We start from the raw sequence: 24686 nt of genomic DNA on the forward strand, positions 1-24686 counted from the left end.
TTGGCAAATGAAATCCAACAACACATCAGAAAGACTGTATATCATGGCAAGCAGGATTTATTCCTGGCATGCAAGGCTGATTTAACATGTACAAATCAATTAATACAATATATCTCATTAACAAAATAAAAGATAAAAGCTACATGACTATCTCGGTTGAGAAGGAAAAGGCATTTGACAAAGTCTAATATATTTTCTTCATAAAAACTCTAAATAGTTTAGGTATAGTAGGAACATTTCTCAACATATTAAAGGCCTTTTATGAAAACTCCACTGGTAACATAATTTCATAAAAAGAAGCTAAAAGCTTTTCCATCAAGGTCTTATATAAAGATGTTCACTCTTACAACTTCTATTCAACATAGTGCTAGAAGTACTAGCAAGACTAATCAGACAATATAAAAGAAAAAAAGAATTCAAATCAGAAAGGAAGACTAAAATTATCTGTATTTGCAGATGGCATGATCCTATATGTAAAAATCTCCAAAGATCCCACCAAAAAATCTATTAGAACTAATAAATGAATTCAGTAAACTTTCAGGATACAAAATCAACATACATAACTATAGTTTATAATACTCTACTGTATAGTTCAAAATAGCTGAAAGAATAATTCTAATGCTTCTAGCATAAAGAAACACAAATATTTAAGGTAATGGAGATCCCAATCACTCTGATTTGATCTTCACAAATTATATGAATGCATTAAATTTTCACATGTATCCTGGAACTATGTACTTCCATTATGCATCAATTCAAAAATTATAATTAAAAAAATCTAACTTAAAAAATTAGTAGCATCTTTATACACAAATAATGACCTAACTGAAAAAGAAATTAGGAATGAAATCCCATTTGCAATAGCATTTTAAAAAATCAAACCCCCCAGGAACAAATTTAACCAAGGAGGTGAAAGACTTGTATACTGAAAAGTATAAAAAATTGATTAAATAAATTGAAGATGACACAAGTAAATATAAATATATCTCATGCTCATGAATCAGATGAATTAATGTTGTTAAGATGTTCATACTACCCAAAGCAATATACAGATTCAATACAACCTCTGTCAAAATCTTAATGGCATTTTTCACAGAAATAGGAAAAACCATTCTAGAATACTTATGGAACCATAAAAGATCTTGAATAGCCAAAACAGCTCTGAGGAAGACAAACAAAGCAAGAAGCATCATACTTCTTGATTTAAAATTATATTATGAAGCTATAGGAATCAAAAAAGTATGGTATCAGCATAACAACATACACATAGAATAGTGGAACAAAATAAGGAGCCCAGGAATAAATCTAAACATTAATAGTCAGCTAATATTTGACAAGGGCACCAAGAAAATACAATGGGGAAAGTAGAGTTTTTCAATAAACAGTCCTGGAAAAACTCAATTTCCAAATGGAAAAGAATGAAATTAAACCCTTATCTTAAATCATACACAAAAATCAACTAAAAATGGATAAAAGAACCTAAATATAAGATCAAGAACTATGAAACTACTAGAAAAGAACATAAGGGAAAAGCTCCTGGACATCAGTCCTGGCAGTGAATTTTTGAATATCATACAAAAAGCTCAGGCCACAGATGCAAAAATAGATAAATGGGTCTATACCAACCTAAAAGGCTTCTGTACAGCAAAGAAACAGTCAGCAAAATGAAACAGGAGCCTATGGACCGGGAAAAATATTTGCAAACTGTATATCTGATAAGGGGTTAATATTCAAAATTTATAAAGACTTTACACAACTCAATCATAGAAAAACAAGTAACATTAAAAATAGGCAAAGGATCTGAGCAGAAATTTCTCCAAAGAAGACAGAGAACTGGTCAACAAATATATGAAAAGGTGCTCAACACCGTTAATCATAAGGGAAATGTAAATCAAAACCAATATAAGATATCACCTCACACCAAATTAGTATGGCTATTATAAAAATGTCAAAAGATAACAAATGGTGGCCAGGGTTTGGAGTAAAGGAAACTCTTGTACACTGTTGATGGGAACGTAGATAGGTACAGCCATCATGGATAACAGTATGGAGGTTTCTGAAGAAATTAAAAATGTAACTTCCAAATGAACCAATTGGAGTTATATGCCCAGAATAGAAATTGGGAGTTCCACTAATTTCTATTCTGGGTATATACCCAAAGGAAATGAAATCACTACCTCATAAAGACATTGCACTGTTGTGTTAATTGCAGAACTATTTACAATAGCCAAGATATAGAAACAAACTTGGTGTTCACTAATGGACAAATGGATAAGGAAAATAAAATGTGGCATGTATATGTATGTATGTATGTGTGTGTGTTTGTGTATGTGTATATATATAGATATGCACACATCACTTTTTCATATGTACTGAAATGAATATATGCATATTATATATAATATATAAATGGAATCTTATTCATTCTTAGAAAAGGAGAATATTTTGCCATTTATCACAACATGGACGAGCCTGGAGGACATTTTGCTGTATGAATTAACCCAGACACAAAAAGAAAAATATTTAATAATCTAATTTATATGCAGAATATAAAAAAGTAATTCAAATTTATAGAGAAGGAAAACAAAACACTAGTTAAGGAGAAGCAAAATGGAGAGATGTGTGTCAGAGGATACAAATTAACAGAGCTATATAATAAATAATTCTAGATATCTACTGTACAAAATAAGGACGATAGATAATCAACTTGTACTGTATATGAGATTAATGCCAAATGAGTAGATTTTAGCTGCCCTTGCCACACACAAAAATAGGTAGCTGTGATGTGATGGATATTAGTTTTATTCACTAAAGTAACCTTTTCACTATGTATGTTTCCCATAACATGTTGTAAACCTCAAATCTACATAATACTTTTTATTTTTAAAGAGGAAGAGAGAGAGATCTTTGTCTTGCCCATATTCCTTCTACATGTAAATATTGTCTTATTTATCTCTTTTTTTCTCCTAAATCTTTCTCTTTTTTAGGACCAGCACAGCTCCACTTTTTAATGAGGCTTGGAACAACAGCTCCCATTTTGAGATGTATAAAAGTCATCTCAAATTTGGCTTGTCCCAAACCATCTCCTAATCCCCTCTCCCCCAAGAAAGTGTTTTTTCCATGGTCTTTCCACCTAGGTTGATGGCAACTTCATTCTTCTATTTTTCCAGACCCCAAATCTTGAATATCAGCCTCAGTGGTTCTCTTTCTCTTACATCCCATAGCCAATAAGTCATTAGCTCTTTATTCAAAATATATCCAGGATATAGTTATGCTATGTTTGGAATGTCTGTTTCCCCTGCAAATTCTTATGTTGAAATCCTAACCCACAAGGTGATGATATTAGGAGGTGGAGCTTTTGGGAAGTAATTAGGCTCATGGTCTAATTCTTACGGCCATGAGTGGAGTTCTTATGAATGAGATGAGTGCCCTTATAAATGAGACCTGAGAGAGACGCCTTATCCTTTCTGCCATGTGAGGTTGTATCTAAAAGATGGCTGTCTAGGAAATAGGCCCTCACCTGACACTGAATCTATTAGTGCCATAAACTTGGAATTTCCAGTCTCTACAACTGTGAAAATAAATTTCTGTTTATTTACAAGCCATCTAGTTTGAAGTATTTTTATTATAGCAGCCCAAATAGACTGAGACACGTTACTTCTCACTGCCTCCACTGCCATCATCCTCATCAAAGCCTCCATAACCTCTTACCTGGAATATTTCAGTAACTTCCTAACTGGTATCCCTCCTTTTACCCTTGCTTTCTTCAGCACTCATTGTGGCCCAGTGAAAATGTGAGACAGAGTTGTCAGATCCTGTCACTTTTCTGCTCAGTACGATCCAGTCGTTTTCTAGTCAGATAAAAGTTGAAGTCCTAACAACTGTCTATGAGGCTGTATACCATTTACTCCTTATCTCCACCATTTATCTTTCTTATGTTAATACATTCTCTCTTCCTCGATTCTTTTCTCTAGCCACACTGATCTTTTTTTTTTCCATTCTGTGTGTGTGTGTCAGGCATGTTGTCTCTATCAGGGACTCTTGTTTCACTCTAGGATTAAGTCCTTTGGGTCATTTTCCAAGCCCCTCCCTCCAAAGTCCTTTCTCATCGCTCCATCTGACAATGCAATATATACTCATCCTCCTACCCCTATGCTCTGTACCCCCCTTACCTACTGCATTGTTTTTTATCTGTGGCACTTTTACCATTATACTCTGCATTTTACTCAGTGTCTCTAAGTAGTGGAATCATGAGTGACTTAAATTTTTTGTAATTTCTGCATTTTTTCAGTATAAACAATAAGCATATTTAGAGGAAGGATGAATGTTATGGGCTGATAGAGCCAGGAAAGGCCTAGCAGAGAAGGACTGAATTTGTATCCCACAAGGCTGTGCTAGAAGGGCAGAGACAGCATTCTGGGTCTTAATAAAACATGCACAGAAGGAAGAGGGTACCATGTGCATAGCCTGTTTCAGAGGCAGTGAAGAAAGCAGCCAGGCTTGTCTTTTCCTTTATCACCAAAATGTTGAGTATGCAACTGGGAGCAGATAGGACCCAGGCGTGTGATTTTAGTCAGGTGTGTTTTTATAATGTAAGACATCAGTGGCAGAATTATTCTACGAAATTCTTCTAGTCCTTTATTTTAGTCATTTCCAAGTAATTCTCAGTGTTCTAGGATTTGTGCACAACTTTCAGTACTTTAATATTCTTAATGACACTCATTTTATGCTATAGTGGAAAAATTTAAGTTTCAATACGTGCTATAGTTATGTTTCTACCAATGACTGATTTTCTAGCCATTCCCAATGGATCTTTTTATTCCAACATTTTTAAATGGAAAGAGGAAAACTTAATATAAGAATTATCAATCTGGAAATAAAACTTGCACACTTAGAAATACAAAGAATAAGTCCAGGTGCAGTTGTTCACACCTTTAACTCCTGCATTTTGGGAGGCCAAGACAGGAGATTACATGAGGCCAGAAGTTCAAGATCAGCTTGGACAACATAGTGAGACCTAACTTCTACAGCCACCCTCCAAAACACACACACACAGCTGGGCATAATGGCACATCGCTGTAGTCCAAGCTATTCAGGAGGGTGAGGCAGGAGCATAACTTTAACCCAGAAGTTTTAGGCTTCAGTGAGCCATTATTGTGCCACTGCACTCCAGCCTGGGTGACAGAGAACATCTTGTCTCAAAAACAAACAAACAACAACAACAAAAAGAAAATACAAAGAATATTTGCATTTTTGTTTTGTTTTGTTGGGGTGAAGGAGTGTCAAGAGATTTCGATTATAAATGCTTTTTAAATTTCTTTTTCTCAATTTCATCTCTATCATTTATGTAACTGTGTATAGAAGATACCATCTTCAGAAAAACTTCATCATCCTCTCTGAATGTGTCTTTCCAATGTGTGGAACATAGCTATGATTTCAGCATTTGGCTGTCAGTAAAGGGCAAATCAGCACTTAATATTGGAAGGAAGGAAGCTGAGATATAAATACCTAATGTTCTTACTTAGAATCTGCCCTACACACACGGAACTGAGACCTTTCCTGGAAAGGGAAACCAGGCATGATATAAAGCATGTTTAAAAGTGTTCAATTTGGCAAATAATATCAGTGGGCAAATAATATGGTTGGAGAAAATGCCATCTTGCACAATTTACATGGTAGAATGTGCAAAGCATTTTCAAAGTCAGGTTTGCAAGTTATTGGAGAGAGACTTGTAGGCTTTGAAAAATAGGATACTAGCACAAATCCAAACAATACAGAATATGACTAAGTGGGATAGGGCTTGGGGGTGTTTTTTTTCTTATTGAAGGGTCAATCTATTTATAATGTGTCTAATGATTTTCTGTGAGTGCCTTCATACAGAGAGCTAAGCAATTCAGAATGTAAGATGTATATTTTGCCCTTTGGATTTCTGGAATAGAATGTCAACTAAATGTGAATTTAATGGACTAATTTGCATTTCTGGGAGATTCTTTTTTTTTTTTTTTTAAATATAACAGAGAGCACAAACATGGGTATAATTAGTTAAGCACTTTAATGTAAGGTGATGGAGTCTCAAATTAAAAGTAAAACATTCTGTGGAAATGTAAACAAAAAAGAAAAGAAAAAAGAAACTTATAGGAACAATTATTTTATAATATTTCCTTTCTAATAGTCTGGAATTGTGTGTATATATGAGTGGTGGGTGAAAATGAATAGTCAAACAGGGGCAGACCTCATAGTCAGATCCAATAAGTCAGAGAAATGACCAGGTGCAACTTGGTACTTATAGTTTTTCTGACTCATTCTGAAATAACTGGAAAAACTACCACTGGAAGTGGCACTGACATCAGTGAGTTTATTACTCTAGATGTATCAGTTTCTACTTTGGAGAATACACAGTAGAATTTTGTTACCTACACTCTGTGCCTTCCCTCCTTCCTCTCCAGGCCCTCGTCCTTCACTGTAACCTCCTAACTCCCGCTTTCAGCTGAATTTCCATCCATTCAAATTATATTCTCCACTTCCACTTTATCCTAGTTTGTAATTCCTCAACTCTCTTGACCCTGTTTCCTCCCTTTAATTTAGCAATCTTACTTTAGCCTGTACCCTCGACTTGGACTGAGCAGCTGGATTCTGATTTGCAGTGTTTCTGATTTTGCCAAATCTTGCCTCCCAACGTCATTTTTCGTGAAGAGCTGGCAGTCTGCCCTTGAATTGCCCCAAGCGTGGCATGACCCTACATAGTTTATCAGCAGCAGCTGCCTGTGTTCATTGCCTGACAGAGACTTCCTTATTCTCAATAGAGAATACTCACTGGGTAATGACGGTCACCAACAGTCCATACACAATGAAGAAACGTGAAACGGAGGTTTAATTTCTCCAGAAAACAATCGCAAGAGTACACTTTTAAGTGTAGTGGGCAATGTTTTGAAATGCAGATTGCATTACTTTTGCTAGTGTTTCTTATTACTTTATGGTAATTTCTGCATTTGGATTGCTAGACTCTAGCAATTATTGCCTTAGGACACAGGTAATACTGCAGGAATAAAAGAGTCAGTTTTTGATTTTGAGTTTCAAAATATGGGTTTTGTGGCTCACAGAAGAAATAAATATTTGAATTTCAAAAGCCTATGGCACAGACTTTCATCCTAAGTTATCTACTAGAAATGATAGTGAGCTAGGCTCACAATCTTCATTCAATAAAATAATCTTCATTAAATCTTCATAAATAAATCTCTGTGGACTGAGGAAGGGACAAAAAAGTAAAATAAAATGTGTAATCTGAGAGAATGAACAAACCCCTGTCTCCTCCATACATCTCGTCACCATCTTCTTTGGGGAGATAAAAGCCCTGGAGGAGTTTAGATACCTGAGGCAAGAAAGGGTCCATAGCTTCCCTACACAGGTGGAACTCACTAACCAAATACAACCAACAGTCCTCTAGTAGGGTGACTGTATCCTTTAATCATGAAAACCAGGGTACTTTAAGGGTGAAAATGGTCTGATCAAGTGTTAAATCTGATGAACGTCTGGATGCTAGATGTCACCCAGGACTATCCCTGGTAAACCAGGATTTACAGTAACCAACTAACACAATGAGATAGCATAAGAATTGTTTTTGATGTAGACAGAGAGTAGAATGATGGTCACCAGGGGCTTGGGGGAGGAGGTAATGGGGAGTTACTGTTTAATGGATAGAGTTTTAATTCGGAATGATAATGAAGTTCTGGAGTTGGATGGTGGTGATGGTTGCACAACAGTGTGAATGTACTTAATGCCACTAAATTATACACTTAAACATGGTTAAAATAGTTAAGTTTTATGTTAACATAATTTACCACATTAAAAAAGTCATTTTTTAAGAAGTATTGTATATAATGAGTTGGTAGATTGATAGACCTAAGGAAGCCAGGCAGTTTTTTCCCTGCAGTTCAGAGAGTGAAGAATGTTTTTACAGAGCTGAGAATGCTGCAGACTTGCCACTGATTTCTGGGGAAACTTGAGAGGGATTAAGGAGAAGGCCCTATGAGCGACATGGATTAAGGGCAAACGCCCTGATGGGAACAATGTCATCTCAGATGCAGCAGGCAGGTGGATGAGGAGGAGAAGATGCCTCTTCTCAAAGCCCTTCATACTATGTAGTAAGCTCCTCAAAACTTAGATTCAATCTCTTAGGAAAAAAAGAGAGATAGGATGACCTTGAATTTGTAAAGATTCACTTTCCTTTATCTGGGACTTCAAAGCATAGTTTATTTACAGAAAAATAAATTGAAAATATAATATGTATTCAACATTCTGAGATTTGTAATTATTATGAATAGCATTTCCTTTCTGATAGCTGTAGACCAAAGGCATAAAGATATTTTTGTATTATGGATCTCTTATTAGATAATGTATTTTTTGGTTTAATACATTATGGCTTATAATTACATTTGCTGAGAGAGATCCAAGATGGCTGATCACTAGCAGCTCGGGCTCGTAGTTCCCAGTGAAAGCACAGAGAATGAGAGAACGCCACACTTTCAGATGAATTTTAGTTGCTCACGGACCAAGAGATTCCCAGCAGAGGAGCCCCATGGGTTGCCAGGGCGACTCTTGTGGCCGGCGCGGCAGTTTTGCTGGCACCTCAGCGCGGCAATTCTTGGTGCAGAGTCCGGAGATTCCCGGGCAGAAAAGCACCATCAATCTTAACACTGCTGTTTTGGCTGGCGCAGTGGATTGCTCAGATTTCGGCGCAGGGAATCAACAAGTTGGACGTCTGCTCAGAGACCTAGTTAGAGTCGGTAATTACAAAGACGACAGAGGGATAAATATATAATGAAGGGAAGAAACCAGCCTAAAAAGGCAGAGAATACTCAAAATCAGAATGCCTCTCCCTCTACAGGGGATCGCAATTCCTCATCAGTAACGGAACAAGGCTTAATGGAGAACAAGTGTGTTCCAATAACAGAAGCAGGTTTCAAAAGGTGGGTGATAAGAAACTTCTGTGAATTAAAAGAACTTGTTCTAACCCAATGCAAAGAAACTAAGAACCTTGAAAAAAGGTTTGATGAAATGTTAACGAGAATGGACAATTTAGAGAGGAATATAAGTGAATTGATGGAGCTGAAAAACACAACATGAGAACTTCGCGAAGCATGCACAAGTTTAAACAGTCGAATTGATCAAGCAGAAGAAAGGATATCAGATGTCGAGGACCAACTTAGTGAAATGAAACGAGAAGACTAGATTGGAGAAAAAAGGATAAAAAGGAATGAGCAAAGCCTCCAGGAAATATGGGACTATGTGAAAAGACCTAATTTACATTTGATAGGTGTACCTGAATGTGACGAAGAGAATGAATCCAAGTTGGAAAATATTCTTCAGGATATCATTCAGGAAAATTTTCCCAACCTAGCAAGGCAGGGTAATATTCAACTCCAGGTAATACAGAGAACACCACAAAGACATTCTTCAAGAAGACCAACCCCAAGGCACATAATCGCCAGATTTATTAGGGTTGAAATAAAGAAGAAAATACTAAGAGCAGCCAGAGAGAAAAGTCAGGTTACCCATAAAGGGAAACCTATCAGACTTACAGTAGATCTCTCAGCAGAAACCCTACAAGCCAGAAAAGAGTGGGGACCAATATTTAACATCCTTAAAGAAAAGAACTTTCAACCCAGAATTTCCTATCCAGCCAAACTAAGCTTTACAAGCGAAGGAAAAATTAAATCCTTTGCGAACAAACAAGTACTTAGAGAGTTCACCACCACCAGGCCTGCTTTACAAGAGCTTCTGAAAGAAGCACTATACATATAAAGGAACAACCAATATCAGACTTTCCAAAAATATATCAAAAGCAAAGAGCATTAACACAATGAAAAATTTACACCAACTAATGGGCAAAACAGACAGCCAGCATCAAATGGCAGTATTAAACTTATATATATTCTAATTGGATGAAAAGCCAAAACCCATCAGTATGCTGCATGCAGACCCATCTCACATGCAATGATACACAAAGACTCAAAACAAAGAGAAGGAGGAAGATTTACCAACCAAACAGAGAGTAAAAATAAACTAATAAACAAAAAGCAGGAGATGCAATTCTCGCCTCTGATAAAGTAGACTTTAAAGCAACAAAGATCAAAAGAAGCAAAGAAGGGCATGACATAATGGCAAAAGGATCAATGTAAAAAGAAGAGCTAATAGATCAACGAGACAGAAAATTAACAAGGACATCTAGGACTTGAACTCAGACCCGGAACAAGTAAACTTAATAAACATTTATAGAACTCTCCACTTCAAATACACAAAACATACATTACCACCTCACGCCTATTCCAAAAGTGACTACATAATTGGAGTAATCGCATAGCATTTCATAGGTTTAAATGAAATATTGGTTGGCTGCTCGTTTGTTATTTTCTTCCCTTATTCCTTCCTGTTTACATCAAGTATAATTATTGGTATAAAAGAGGTTTTCAATACCCATTACTAAACTGCATTCTAGCCTGGGCAAGAAAGCAATACTCCCATTCTCTCTCTCTTTCTCTTCCTTTTTCTTCCTCTTCATTTTTTTTCTTTCTTTATTTCTTCCCAAAAAAAAAGAGGAAAAAAAAAAAAAGAACTATGAAGAGTCTAAGATTTTACCCTATTTGCACGCTAGCAAGTTGGTCTGCCATCATTTCACAGATGCTGGCAGAAGACATGATACCCCTAGGTCAGAGACAAAGGATGCTACTACTATCAGTAACAGAAATAGCCAGAGTATCATTATTTTTGCTTTGGTTTCCCAAATCCCAGTCCCCATAGGGCAATGCAAAGAGGGACAGGTAACCCTGCACTTGCATAATGTTGCATTATTGGAGAGAAACTCTCAGTTCGGGGATCCTGAATCATTTATTGAAAAAAAAAAAAAAAAGAAAAGAAAGAATTACATTAATTACATTTGCTTTATATTTAAAATACTATTTAAAAGTATTTGTGTTTAAATATGTAAAGTTATAATATTTTCTTTATATTTTTTAGAGACAGGGTTTGCTCTGTTGCCTAGGCTGGAATGCAGTGGCACAATCATAGCTCACTGCAGCCTTGAACTCCTGGGCTCAAGAGATTCTCCTGCCTCACCCTTCTGAGTAGCTAGGACTACAGGAGCACATTATCACACTTGGTTATTTGATGTGTGTGTGTGGAGATGGGAGTTTTGCTGTGCTACCCAAGATGGTCTTGAACTTCTGGTCTCAAGCAATCCTCCCATCTTGGCATCCCAAAATGGTGGGATTACAGGCGTGAGCCACTGCACTTGGCCTATATTTTCTTTAATATGCAATTTTGGAAAGTTCTTTGATTTACTGTTTATAGTTCTTACTATTTAATGAAGCCAAACATTCTGTTTTCCTAAATGAACACATTTCAAAATATACCATGGTCATTATTAAGAAAATATGGTTTAATTAAATGTTACTTTTCTGAATTATTTCTAGAAATTCCTCTACTATACAGTAAGAAAGTTGTGGACAACTGAGAATCTAACAGGTGCAGTGGTGCTGTTTAATGTTTTAGGCCGGCAGGAGGTAGATGGAAAACCTAACCATTCTGTTCATGCTGGATTGCCACCAGCATTTCTCTACTATTTCTTCAATCTGATGAGAACACTATTTTCTTGAATATTTCCTCCTGTCTGCGAATTTATTTGCTGAAAATTATATTTAAAAGGAAGTTTTTAATATACATTTTTAGGTTGGTTTATTTAACAATGTTAATACAATAAAATGAAATAAAGCATGTCAAGCTATGTTGTAAATGCTCCATTTCCAACATGTTATTAAGGCTGGGTTGTAAAAATGGAGGTTGGGCTCTCTAAAAAGTACTTTGTAGATTGAGAGGATATGTCTACCTTTACGGTGCTTTGAAAAGGATGTTAGAAAAGAGATTTCAACATTTTTAGCCTTTCTTTTGCTTTGTTTTATACATTTTGACCTCTCTCTCCAGCAAACAGAATGAAATTTTTTTTTGTGTTAGAATCTTACTTTATTTTCTGCTACTTGCACCATTTACCATTTGAAATTTGGCTCCTTGATCAGGAAAACGTGAGTTATTTGCTATTTTAATAAAAGATTGTACATCTTAAAATCTGCATTGCTAAATTATAGGCTACCTTTAAACCAATGGTCCAGAACTAATGCATGGCCTTCCTAGGATTCTAAGGCAATTTTTCCATCTGGCCTTACTTTTCACACTTAAGATTGCATGTTATTCATGTTTTCTTGTTTTTCAGGAAGACTGGGTAGGATTGTGCCAAACCATGCCATTTAATAGTATACACACCATTCTCTAGAAGCAAAATTAATTTTAGAATAAAAGGCCTAAATGCTTTCTTTACATTGGAATAGAGAATATTCTCCCAGCTATTCAGATCTTTCTTTTGGTTGGGGAAAATAATGAGCTGTAAGGGTATTTTTGATCATCCACCTTATTTTTCTTTCCTCTTTCTTACAGTTCTGTGATTTCCCTTCTTGTGTCTACACATCCCCCAACATAGTATACGCGAATCCATTCTGAACACTAGGAATGGACTTGTTTGACTGAATGATAACCCTATTCTTAGGTACTTTTGAAACAGAAATTACTTTAGGAACCCAGGACTAAGCCAGTTGTTCATGGCATGCCACTAGAAACAGTGTTTAATTTATAAGTGGACATGTGACCCAATTTAGGTCAATGAGAAAAAGTGAGCTGGGGACTTTTTGAGGGAAACTGCAATGGACCAAAAAGAATATTTTTGGACAAGACACCCTTTGTGCCTCTGGAAACAAAGATGACTGCTGATCAGAGCTAGAACTTCCACAGTCATCAGTCACCCTCAGGATGAACCCAAATCAAGAGGATGGTGCAGCCAAGTATCACAGAGAAATTGAACAGAGGCTTTTGGATTATGGTAAACCTGAGCCACCCTACATTTGGACTTTGAGTTAAATGATCCAGTACATTTCCTTAGTGTTTAAGTAACTTTGAATTAGATCTTCAGTTACTTATAGCTTATAAGTATGTAATGGATACTCTGCTAATAGGAGAAGAACTTCTGGATGGAAGAAACTGCTGTTTAATAGCTTACCCCTAATACTACTAAATTAGGGAAGAGTAGCTTAAAACAATATTCAAAATATGATCTCAGCTTAACCCATTACATTCTCATTGGTGGGGTAGTAAATAGGCATTAAACTATGTTATCATTATAAAATGAAGAAACTATACATCTCCAACCTTCTATACTGTCTATGGAAGTCTTTTATAAAACTTGGATTCAGAGTCCCAAGTTAGTAAAATATATATTAACTCTGTCCATACTTCTGTCAGTAGTATATACTTGTTGAAAAAATACATGTACTAATCTTAGGCAGCATTTTGCAAATAATTCTGTGACTGTTTTGTGGAACCAACATGCTAGACTTAACACCTTGCATCTCGCTTTATTTTGAGATAGTAACAACTTCCTAATAAAGTGTTGCTTCTCACAGAGTAGGGTGTTAACCCTTCGACCTAGCTGCATTATTCAATAGGAGAAAATATTTATTTGCATATTTTTGATTAGTTATGAATTTTGCATTTCTCTCCCCTATGAATATATTCTTTCTTTGAGACCATGATATTCTGAGCCTATCGTAACTATATAAAGGGTTATTACTTAAAAGAGATGTTGTTCTAATTTAATTTACATGGCCTAGCAAACAGGATTTGCATTCAAACTAAAATTTGCCCTTGGGGTGGTCTTTAGAGGTACTATGAATATATCAGAGATTTCCATTTAACTTTACATTCTCAAATTAATTGTGTGCAATAAAAATGATTTCCAATTACTTTTTGGCAGCTCCTATTCAATAAAAGGTTTATCAAAAAGCTATGTCTTTCATGAAGCTGGGAAATAGTACATGTATATCAAATTAGATAAACAGAATGGCTACCGTTATCAACACATGATTAAATTTTACACACACGCAACTGACAAAACTTCTGTCATTCTTTTTTTTGGACAATGTATCTTTTTATTTCATAGCCTTTATTTTCTTTCTTATATGTTATTTACATACTTTCATAGCAATTTCTGTCTTGTAGAGACTTAGATTTGGGTTTTTTGAAAGAATTAAGCAAATTATGTCAATACAGCAAGCTTAGCAATTTCTTTTCAACTGTTCTTTATTTCCTTTACAAAAGTGAGTTTGCTTGTTTTTGTTTTCAATTTAATAAAATGAAATATTAACATGTCAGATTTGGAAAGGAATTCGTTAGTGAGTTCTGTTTTCCACCTCATGTGTAAATCCTCCTTAAACCAAACTTCAAACCAATAGAAATGATTTGGAATTTCGACCCTACTTAGTGGCTACAGTAGTTTAGGCACACGTGGCTTATTGAAGTAGTTTTCTCATCTATAAAATGTCAGTAATAACACTGACCTCAGATTTGATGTGATAATTATTTGCTTCACAATCCCTTCTACTGTATGCAATTAGCAAATTTGATGAGTGTATGTTTTATATATTTATATAAGCAATCAAGCTAATAAAAAGGTCTTGGAAAGAAAAAATTGTGGAACACATAACTAAACCCTTTTCTCCAGTTTGTTATTTTCTCATTTGAGATGGTGATTATTTTCTTAATTTATTTCTCTTTCTTCCATTTATAAAGCAAGCATTTTTATAGAAAATGTAAAAAACACAGGAGAGACTAGTGAAGAAAATTTAAATTATTACCAGTTGAAATCCAGGGTAGCTTAAGACAGATAATTCCCTCACTCTTGGATAACAGAAAGCCCCCAGCCATTTATTGTATCCAACAAATAAGATAGCAATTATTATAAATTAATAAATGTGTCTATTATAGCCTAATAATTAGAAATTATGCATTAGTTTGCAGCTGGTTTCAGGCAAATGGCAAGAAAAAGGAGCTGGTTGGATTTTACTCTATTCCTCTCTCTAGTCATATTGTTGTAGTTAGTTAGAAAACAAACTCAAGCTCTGCCTGAGTTCCCATCCTCAAGCTTACCACATGGATGCTTTGATGCCCACCTTCTCCTCTACCATGGCATCAGGGAGGCAGAAGGCCACAGCCATTGAAAACATGCTTTAGATCAATGCTTTTGCCAAGCTTCATTTCTGCTCACAGCCTTCCTATTTTATAGGTAAGGGTTATAAAAGCAATTTTCCCAGATCCCTTTTGTCAGTCCCACTTGGGTGGCCCAGCCCCTTTCTGTGTAAAGAGGGAATGGTTGGCACCTGCTGCCTTCAGGGTTCCATGAAAACTGACACAAGAGTCTTGTTTTTACATCCAGTTATAATCACTCCCTTAGGATACATTATATGAAGTGGATTTCTGCATCTAAGAATATGACCATTTTGAAACTCTTGACACATGCTAGTAAATGTCTACTTCTCCAAATAAAAATATTATACCAATTCACACTTTCATCCTTACTACGTAATACTGAGAAAAGAAAAGTAGGATAGAGGAGGAGAATGGAACAAGAGGAAAAAGCAGGGGCCTGAGCCTGAGCCTGAGAAGAGAGGAATGATACAGAGAAATGGAAGGAAGTGCATGCAGGAGATGGGGCCAAATCTCCTATCACTCAGGTAAATCTATGTTAAGTCAAACTCCAGCATAAATAAATATGATTAATCTCTGCCAAATTATTTCAGTAGGCAGCATATTTAATAGCTAGTTATTTTCTAGTTCTAGCCCAGAAAGAGTTATTGAGAGGTAGATTTACATAATCATTCTAGAACTCTTTCCATAGCAAAATGTAGAAAAATAGCAAAATATAGCAACATTAATTCAGGCCATAACAGTATCTGCAAAGGCAGCATGATGTGGCAGAAAGAAGATACTTTCTGTCTCCAGATTCTGCAACTTACTAGCTGGTTGATCCTGAGATAGTTGCTCAATACTAATGGGTCTCAAGCTTCTCATCCCTCGAATTAGAATAATAGTGTCTTTCTTGCTCAGCTTGTGGAGTAATTATGAGATGAGATTGGGTGGGTTTTGGAATTTGTGAACTGTAAAGATCTTAGAAAAATCAGATATGTTGCCTTGTCAATGACTTTATTAGGACCAAGGCATACTTGGAAGTTTCTAATTGATATATTTTAAGTCTATTTGTTGTCTTGTTGACAGTATCCAGCCATTGTTTTGCCATAAATTAGATTTCCTGTGTCAAGTGTACTTTGCATTTTTCTGGTTTAGAAGCTACTCAGTAAATCTTAGTTCTTGGTTTCCTCTCTCCTACCAGTTCCCCAACTATTTGCTTTTTCGAAATATCTGCTTATTTTACAACCATATTGTCATGACTCATTCTTTTCAAGTAAACAACAGAAAGTACGCTTATGCAGGGAATCTACTGCTCCACATTCTCATATTCATTACCTTCAATATTATTTGCATGGAAAGCATTTTCTCCCCAGCCTAATTTGGTGAAAATGATGTCAATTGTTTCCCTGTTGTTCGTTTGAAATCAGCTCCTACATTTAATGAATTACATATCTTGGCTTTATTTTCTCATGTAATTTAATTTTATGGATATAAAAAAATAGGAATAACAAAACGTTTCCAGTGTCAATGGTAATTTTAAAAACAAACAGAAAGGTAATAAAATGTATTATTACTTTGGATAGATCCTTCCTTCTTTATTTATTCACTTGAGAAAAAACATTCCAATCTTGAGAGAAAATGTAGAATGTGGTTTTGTGCCAGTGATAATTAGCAGGAACAGCTTGATGAGAAACAGTGATGGAAGAATCAATGACATCAATAAAGTAAAACCCAAATAAGGTTTCTGCTTTTCATATTAGGTCTTTACATATCAACTTAACCAAATGACTGAGAAATGACACTCTTAATCCCAAACAGTGTGCCATAAATATATTGTAAACCATTTTGACCTTTTAAAACTATGTCAAGCTTTTCCAGTCTCCTGAGAGAGTATACTACATGGTTTTATAACTAACAATGCCTTCCTATTAAACGCTACAGTTGTTTTATCAAATAGAATTTTTAAATGAGGTTTAAAAATTGCAGAAAACCAGGACTAGGTGAAACATTTAAAAATTTTACTGATGTTCCACACTCAGGTCTTGATTGTAGGCATAATCATGAGAAGAGTAATATTTTTTAATTTGTTTGCTTTAATTTATCAAACTTTCTTTGGATTGATCTCAGTGTCTTCTCATCCCTCTCTCATGACCAAAAGTCAAAAGACCCAGGATTGTTTCCATCAGAATTTGCTGAAGCAAACGCATATTGTTAAGAACAAACCCTTCTTGGTGAAAAAGGGGAATCACATGCCCCATGCTTAGCCCAGGGTTTTTCCACTTTAGCCCTATGGATAGTTCAGACTGGATAATTCGTTGTTGCAGGGAACTCTCTTATGCATTGTATGGAGTTCAGCAGCATTCTTTGGCCTCCACCCACTAGATTTCAGTAGAACTTCCAAGTTGTGATTATTAAAAACATATATAGACATTGCCAAATATCCTCTTGGGGGCAAAAATCACAGCTGGTTGAAAATCACTTTCTTAGATTGAGACTTCTATACATTTCAGGTGACATGCATATAACTAACTTGATAAACTAATGTGGCCAAAAAGAAAGAAGTCTAGCAGAGATAGGAGATCAAACCTCAGTAAACTATAGTGGTTCTCAATCATGGATGTATTAAAAATACCTGTGAGATTTAAAAAATACTGATACACAGACCCATCCCATATTAGTTGACTGAGGGTTCTTGGATATAAAGACCAAGAATCCCTGCCAAATTTACAAAAGTAGGTTACCCTATGAATCTGATATACTACTCCTAGGGGCAAGCATACAAGTTTTCCTATTTGCAGTGTTCCTCATCTTTTAACTTCTCTCCTTTCAGAGTCCAGAGTTGCTTCTGTTGACCATCAATTTCCTGTGGTGCAGAGGGGCTACAAGTGTGACACAGATTAAACTCTCTATAGGAAGTCTCTGATGGGAAAGAGCAAGTTCAGGTAAAGACAACACAATTCCTTTCACTTGCAACCACTTTTCAGTGTGGAGCCTAGAACTTGAGTTCTCACAGTGAAATTTCTGAGAATCAGCAGCACAACCTAGGAACTTGTTAGAAAGGCAAAACTTCTGACTACTTTAGAACTACTGAATTAAAAACCCTGGGGGTGTGGTCTAGCAATGTGTGTCTTAGTAAAGTGATTCTGAAGTTTACTAAAATGTGAGAACCATGAACTAGAGACTTTCTCTGTATTCACTTATGTGTTTTCAGTGTTCTTCCACCTGGCCATGTGGAAACCACACTTCTTAAGACTTAAATCACTGGCATACATTTTCTTTGACTCTTTTAAATACTGCTGCTTGGGATTCTATCCTAAAACTACTCTTTGTGGAATACATGTCATATTTATACAGGTTATATTCTTCAGAAAATGAGAACTAGAGGTAAAGGAGAGGTCGAGGGAAGCAGATAGAGAGCACTAGACACAGACCTGGCCCGAATGAATGAGCACAGAAGATCTCCAAACTGGCTGCACTATGGGCACATTCAGATCCCCTTCAACAGCTTAGGGTGACTTCCACAGGTATTAGTTAGCAGCTAGTGGACCAAGAGAAAATGACATAATGAGAGTTATTGAGAAGAGGAAGCCACATGCAGAAAAAGGAGAACTTGATTTTAGGCAGAGCCTCTGATGATTGAGGAAGAAGAGAAACAAAGGCACCTCATGCCTTTCCATATTAGCTTTATTGTAAGTGAATTACATTCTCCCATTCTACACCATTAAGTTCAGTAGTTTTACTTTTACAGGTCAATAATGGAGGTTGGTTTCTACATTACAAAGTGTTATTTCCTAGTTGATACAATTATCCTTTGGGGGACAAGACTGGGAAACTTACTTTCTAGTGGAAAGTATCAGTATAATTTTTGTGTGGGTACTAGGCTATAGAAGGGCAGGGGTAGAAAATGGCTTTTAATTAGAGGATATTGAAGGAGTCTAGGAGAAAGATTCTGTTGGCAGCAGTCCAGGATGGTAACAGGGGAAAAAGTATGATAAAAATGTAATGTGAGCTTTGAGATCTAGTTTAGAGGTAGAGTTCTTATATTTCCTGATGGATTTCTTTTTTATTTTCTTTTTTTCTTTTTTAGAGACAAGATCTCATTTTGTTGTCCAGGCTGGAGGGCAGTGGTGCAATCATAGTTAATTGTAGCCTCAAACTTCTGGGCTCAAGCAACACCCCCCTGCTTTAGCCTCCAGAGTAGCTGAAACTACAGGCATGTGCCACCATGCCCAGCTAATTTTTTTTTATTTTTTTTTCTACAGACTGGCTCCTCCTGTGTTGTCCAGGCTGGTCTCAAACTCCTGGCCCAAGTAAGTGATCCTTCCATCTCAGCCTCGCGAAGTGTTGGGATTACAGGCGTGAGCCACCTTGCCCAACCATAATTGATTTCGTTACGAGAGAGGAATCAAGAATGACTCTTGGGTTTTTGCTTAATCATCTAGGTGGATGTAAAATGACTGAAATGGAGAAATTTAGTAAGAAAAAGTATTGAAAATGTTGAGGAATCAAGTCGTTTTGACCATATAAGGTCTAAGATTCTTATTATGAATACAAATAAAGATGCTAAGAAAGCAAAATAATTCTAGAGTACAGGAAAAGAAGATTAGCTTTGAAATTTAAATTTGAGAATCTTTTGCATGTAGATTCATACAGCCCTGAGAAACGATAAAATCATCCCAATAAGAAGAGAAAAGAGAACAGAAGAGATCCCTGAAGTGTGAGGGTTTTTCAACTTGGTATTTCTTTAGGCTTAGTAGTCTGTTATTTTTATCATGCTGAATTCTAATTTCCTTGGATTTAATGTAACACTTTATGATGGTCATATTTTCTTTCTCATAATTTTTAACTGAGCAATTAAATTAAAGTAGCCCACTGACAATAGCTTCTCTGTTACCATTATGGTATTGCAGCTTCCCATTGGGGTTGACAGAGCTGGTACTGAGGTAATCAACATCTTGCCGAGCCTACGAGAAAGCATTTGGGACAACTTGACAATGCATAGTGAGTCTGAAAGTTTGCTTTTTTTGTCCAAGCATTTAAAATTCCCTGTTATTTTCTTTGTTTTTGGCTGCCTTTTGCTTAATTGTCTTGTCAGCTGTTGTAAGCCTGACAGCCATATGAGGTCAAGCAGAAAAACTGAACTGGAGAAATAATCACGGTTCTTCAATGGATCATTTCTGAAAACTGGATATGAAGAGAGAATATTCTTTCATAGGTATGGCATAACTTCCATTTTGTAGCTAAAAGAAATCTTACCCCAAATGATGACAATTTGTAGAATTATGAGTTGAATATTTGTATAAGTATATGCCTTCATATTTTTTAACATATAGACATGCATTATTTTCTGCCAATAAATGTTATGACTTTTATATCAAGTAAAGATATGTTGCTAATATGATCCCTGCAGTTGATGATATAACTTTTTGTGGGCTAGACTAACCACATGGCTTCCCAGTTGGGCTGTAAAGGAATCAGCAGCTAGTTTAGAGTTACTGGGGGCAGCATTTTGAAGATTTAACTTGTCCAGTTTGGGCCACTTATTAGTATTATATATTGCTTATCTATCCTTTGCAGTTCTTTGGGGTTCCTTCCTTAGACTTAATACTCAAGGAAGGTTTGATGGAAGGCTTTCTGTAGACAACTCACTTGGCTCTGACATACCAACAAAGCATCTCTGGAGCCAAGATAAACCCAAGGCTTATTTCTGCATTTATTTATTAATACAGCAAGTGTGGTTATTTTTTGGAGATTATCAGAAAATCAGTTCTACATAATAGAAGTGAACTTGCACCCTGATGTTAGTTCTGTGTTCATTTGTCTTTTCTTTTATTTCTCGGTAAGAGTTTAGAAAACAGCCGGATAGAAATGTGGTCTTTTTGCATCTTTGAATTCACTCTTACTGAGATATCAGTTTTCATGTCAAAGGAAAAGAATAAGAAAATGAAACCCTATGATTCTGTAATACTGACTTTCTATTCAACTAACAAGTAAATTGGAAAATGGGAAATGAAAGAGATCATGCTTAGCTTAGAGAGGCATCTATTGAAGGCCCAATGTAAAACATATTTTGCTCTGGGCATATCTAAATGGGTACTACAAGAAATATAAATATTGGAGAGATTGCTGGTATCTAGGTTTCCTTCTATATAGAATTTCTACCCATTTGATGTAGATGCTGGTTTTTGTAGAGCTGCAGGGCTAAGAGAAGGTAATGTAGATTTTCTCAGTTTGTTAACATAAAGTTATATAAACAAATACTCACTTGAACTTCCCATAGCACATAGTAAAGAATTCAACATTTACTCATTTCTTACTATTTTTTAGGAACTGTGAGGTGTTCTGGGTATGAAATTAGAAAGATATGAGCATCCTTTGTAAGGAACACACAGTTTCTAGCTTTGCTCTAAGATTAAATCTGACTGGATCAATAGGACTTTAGCTCTCGTATTTTCTTGAGTTTTAGAGACAAGAGCTACCAAATTTTGATGGTTAATTTTGTGTGTCAAATTGATTGGGAGATGGGATGCCCAGATATTTGGTTAAACATTATTCTGAGAATGTCTGTGAGGCTGTTTCTGGATGAGATTAACACATGAATTGGTAGAATAGGTAAAGCAGATTATCTTCCATAATGTGAGTGGCATCATCCAATCCATTGGAGGCCCAAATAGAACAAAATGTGGGGTAAGGGAGAACTTAATCTCTCTCCCTGCTTTTGAGTTGGGACATTGTTCTCCTGCACTTAACCTGGAGCTACACTGCTGGCTCCCTGGACTTCCAACTTGCAGACAACAGAGCTTGAGATTTCTCAACCTCCACAGTCATGTGTCAATTCCTTATAAATCTTTCTTATACATGTGTGTGTGTTTGTGTGTGTGTCCTGTTGGTTCTGTGTCAATGGAGAACCCTGACTAATACACCAAAGAACTCCAGGAGATGTACAGAAACAAAGTGTGTTGAATTCTCAGAGGGATACCCTATAAAAATCCAAGGGAATACTTCTTGTGAAATATATTAGATACTTCATTACTACTAACTCTGAAAACAACAGTCTGGGTTTACCTTCGAGAAGGTACTTTTGAAAATAAAGTTACCAATATCTAAAACTAAAGTTAAAAAGTATAGATTAGACAAGCTAAGAATAGGTCTATCTACCACCCAGAAAAACACATGCAAGTTTGCCATATAGTCAAAACTGAATTTTGAAATTATGGAAATGAGAACAAAAAGTTGGAAGGGCATTTACCCAATTTGCAGTGAGAAAGAAACCGGAACTCTATGACCTTGCAGCAAAGAATGGAGCTGGGAGACGAATAGCCACTTTTCTTAGCTTCTAACATAAAATCTTTAATTTTTTATATACCTGGTTATAGAGATCCAGGGTCAATCAAAGGTTACTGACAAAGCAGAGGCCCAGATTTCCATTTAATTACAAAAAAAGTAGCTGCTTGATTAAATTTCATGTAATGTGCAGCTATCCTACAATACAAAACCCATAAAAGGATCAAGTGAAAGAAAAACCAGAGGATTATTGTGGTTTTTAAAAACAATAATCAGTGAGAACAACCTACCACAGGTGCACTCAATTGCTGGGCTTTAGTGAGGGATCACTTTATTTTGTAAAGTTTTACGCTCTAAAATTCAAATAAGAGAATGGAAAGAAATGATGTGGAGGCATTTGAGCCCAGGGTCCCAGTGTGTACTCACGGTGTGCTTAGACATCATGGGCAGTGGAAGCTGATCAGTATTTGGCTGGCAATTTTCTCATCAGCTCAAAATCACCACAGAAAGTTCTAGATTTTGTAAGAAACATTTTTATGATCACTTTTAAAAAAATTAACTAATAAGTTTATACTTCATGATATACCTGCAAATAAAGTATATGCCTGAAAATAGATCCACGATTACAGGGAGAAAGCTTTACTCTCTTTCAGGCTCCCTTCTTTTTTTTTTTAAACTTTTATTTCAAGTTCAAGGGTACATGTGCAGGTTGTTATACAGGTAAACTGTCATGGAGGTTAGTTGTACAGATTATTTGATCACCCATATATTAGTTTAGTACGTATTAGTTATTTTTCCTGATCATCTTCATCCTCCCACTACAAAATGGAACATGCATGCATATGTTCATTGTGACACTATTCCTAATATAAAATAAATGGAATCAACCTAAATGTCTATCAGTGGTAGACTGGATAAAGAAAATATGACATATATGCACAATGGAATACTATACAGCCAAAAGAAAATTAAGATTATGTCCTTTGCAGCAACATGGATGGAGCTGGAGGCCATTATTTTATGCAAAGGAATGCAGGAACAGAAAACCAAATACCACATGTTCTCACTTATAACTGGGAGCTGAACAATGAGAACCATGGATACTAGGAGGGGAACAACAGACACTGGGACTTTCTTCAGGGTGGAGCATGGGAGGGGTAAGGGGATCAGAAAAAAATAGCTAGCAGGTGTTATGCTTATTTCCTGGGTCACAAAATTATTTGTACACCAAACCCTTGTGACATGAAGTTTACCTACATAAGAAACCTCCACGTGTACCTCTGAACTTAAAAGTTAAAAAAGTAGAGTATTAATTACCATTTTGCTAACTGCATGATAAATTCATTGGATGTACTTTAGTTTATGCAATCACTGTCTTATGTGTTCTCATTTAGATTGTATTCAGTTTTTCACTATTAAAAATAAAATGTTAGTAAACATTAAGGAAAAGATAAACATGACGGAAAGTTCTAGATTTTGATGTGGGAGATCTTGTTCCTATGACTAAGACAGAAAGATGGAGTAATGGGGGCTTGAGATGGGAAAAGATTTTTGACCTGGTGATGTATTGACCTGGTTTGGACACCTGAGGATGGGGAGGAGAGGCTACTAGTTCAGCAAACAGAAATAGAACAGTCTAAGACAGGAGAATTAGGAAATCATAGATATAACTATTTGGAAGGGTAGGTAAAGGAACCACAAAGACATTCCATTTAACTGAAAATTTGTAGAATAAAGTGAGGCATATTCTATCTGGCAAGTATGTTTAGAGACATACTCTAAACTTGTGAGTGGAAACCTAGAATTTGGATTTGGCCCAGCTGATAGATGCAGGCGTAGCAGTCAGTCAGCTAAAGTTATAGCCACTCACCTCTTCATAGAACCACATAAGTCAGCATAATTCGGGGTTCTCAACATCAGCAATATTAACATTTTGAGTTGACTAGTTCTTTGATACAAGGTCTGTCTTGTTCATTGTAAAACATTTAGCAGTATCTCTGGCTTCTATCCATGAGATAGCATTAGTACTTTTCCTGTGTAACGACTAAATATACCGTCAGACATTGCCAAATATCCTCTAGAAGGCAAAATTGCCCCCAGTTGAGAAATGCTGGCATAGATCATAGTGTGGCAGAGGTAATTTTTTATCAATGATTGAAGTTGTCTCCTCTTTCTCCTTGCCTTTTCTTAAATAATACAGTTTCTAGGCCCTCTTACCTCACAGAGAGGTTTGTGGTAATGTGAGAACTACATGACAATTTCCTTTCTTAATTTTCTTTTCAAAATCAAGTCTATGAGGAGGCTATGCTGTGTTTTGTTCAGACAGAGAAGAGAAGGGC

At 36.0% G+C, this 24686-nt stretch overlaps 1 long non-coding RNA gene across 1 annotated transcript in view; it reads left to right on the top strand.

The window, feature by feature from the left end:
- The window catches only part of LOC105729993 (uncharacterized), a 662720-nt gene that overhangs the window by 474749 nt on the left and 163285 nt on the right, over positions 1-24686 (top strand). The window contains exons 6-9 of the long non-coding RNA XR_010342619.1: positions 17894-18005; positions 19326-19373; positions 19974-20064; positions 20159-20278. This is a non-coding gene — a long non-coding RNA (uncharacterized LOC105729993). The remainder of the gene's footprint in view (positions 1-17893; positions 18006-19325; positions 19374-19973; positions 20065-20158; positions 20279-24686) is intronic.

Source organism: Aotus nancymaae, unplaced genomic scaffold (assembly GCF_030222135.1).
Source record: "Aotus nancymaae isolate 86718 unplaced genomic scaffold, 86718_ANA_hifiasm-v0.15.2.pri h1tg000014l, whole genome shotgun sequence".
NCBI lineage: Eukaryota > Metazoa > Chordata > Mammalia > Primates > Aotidae > Aotus > Aotus nancymaae.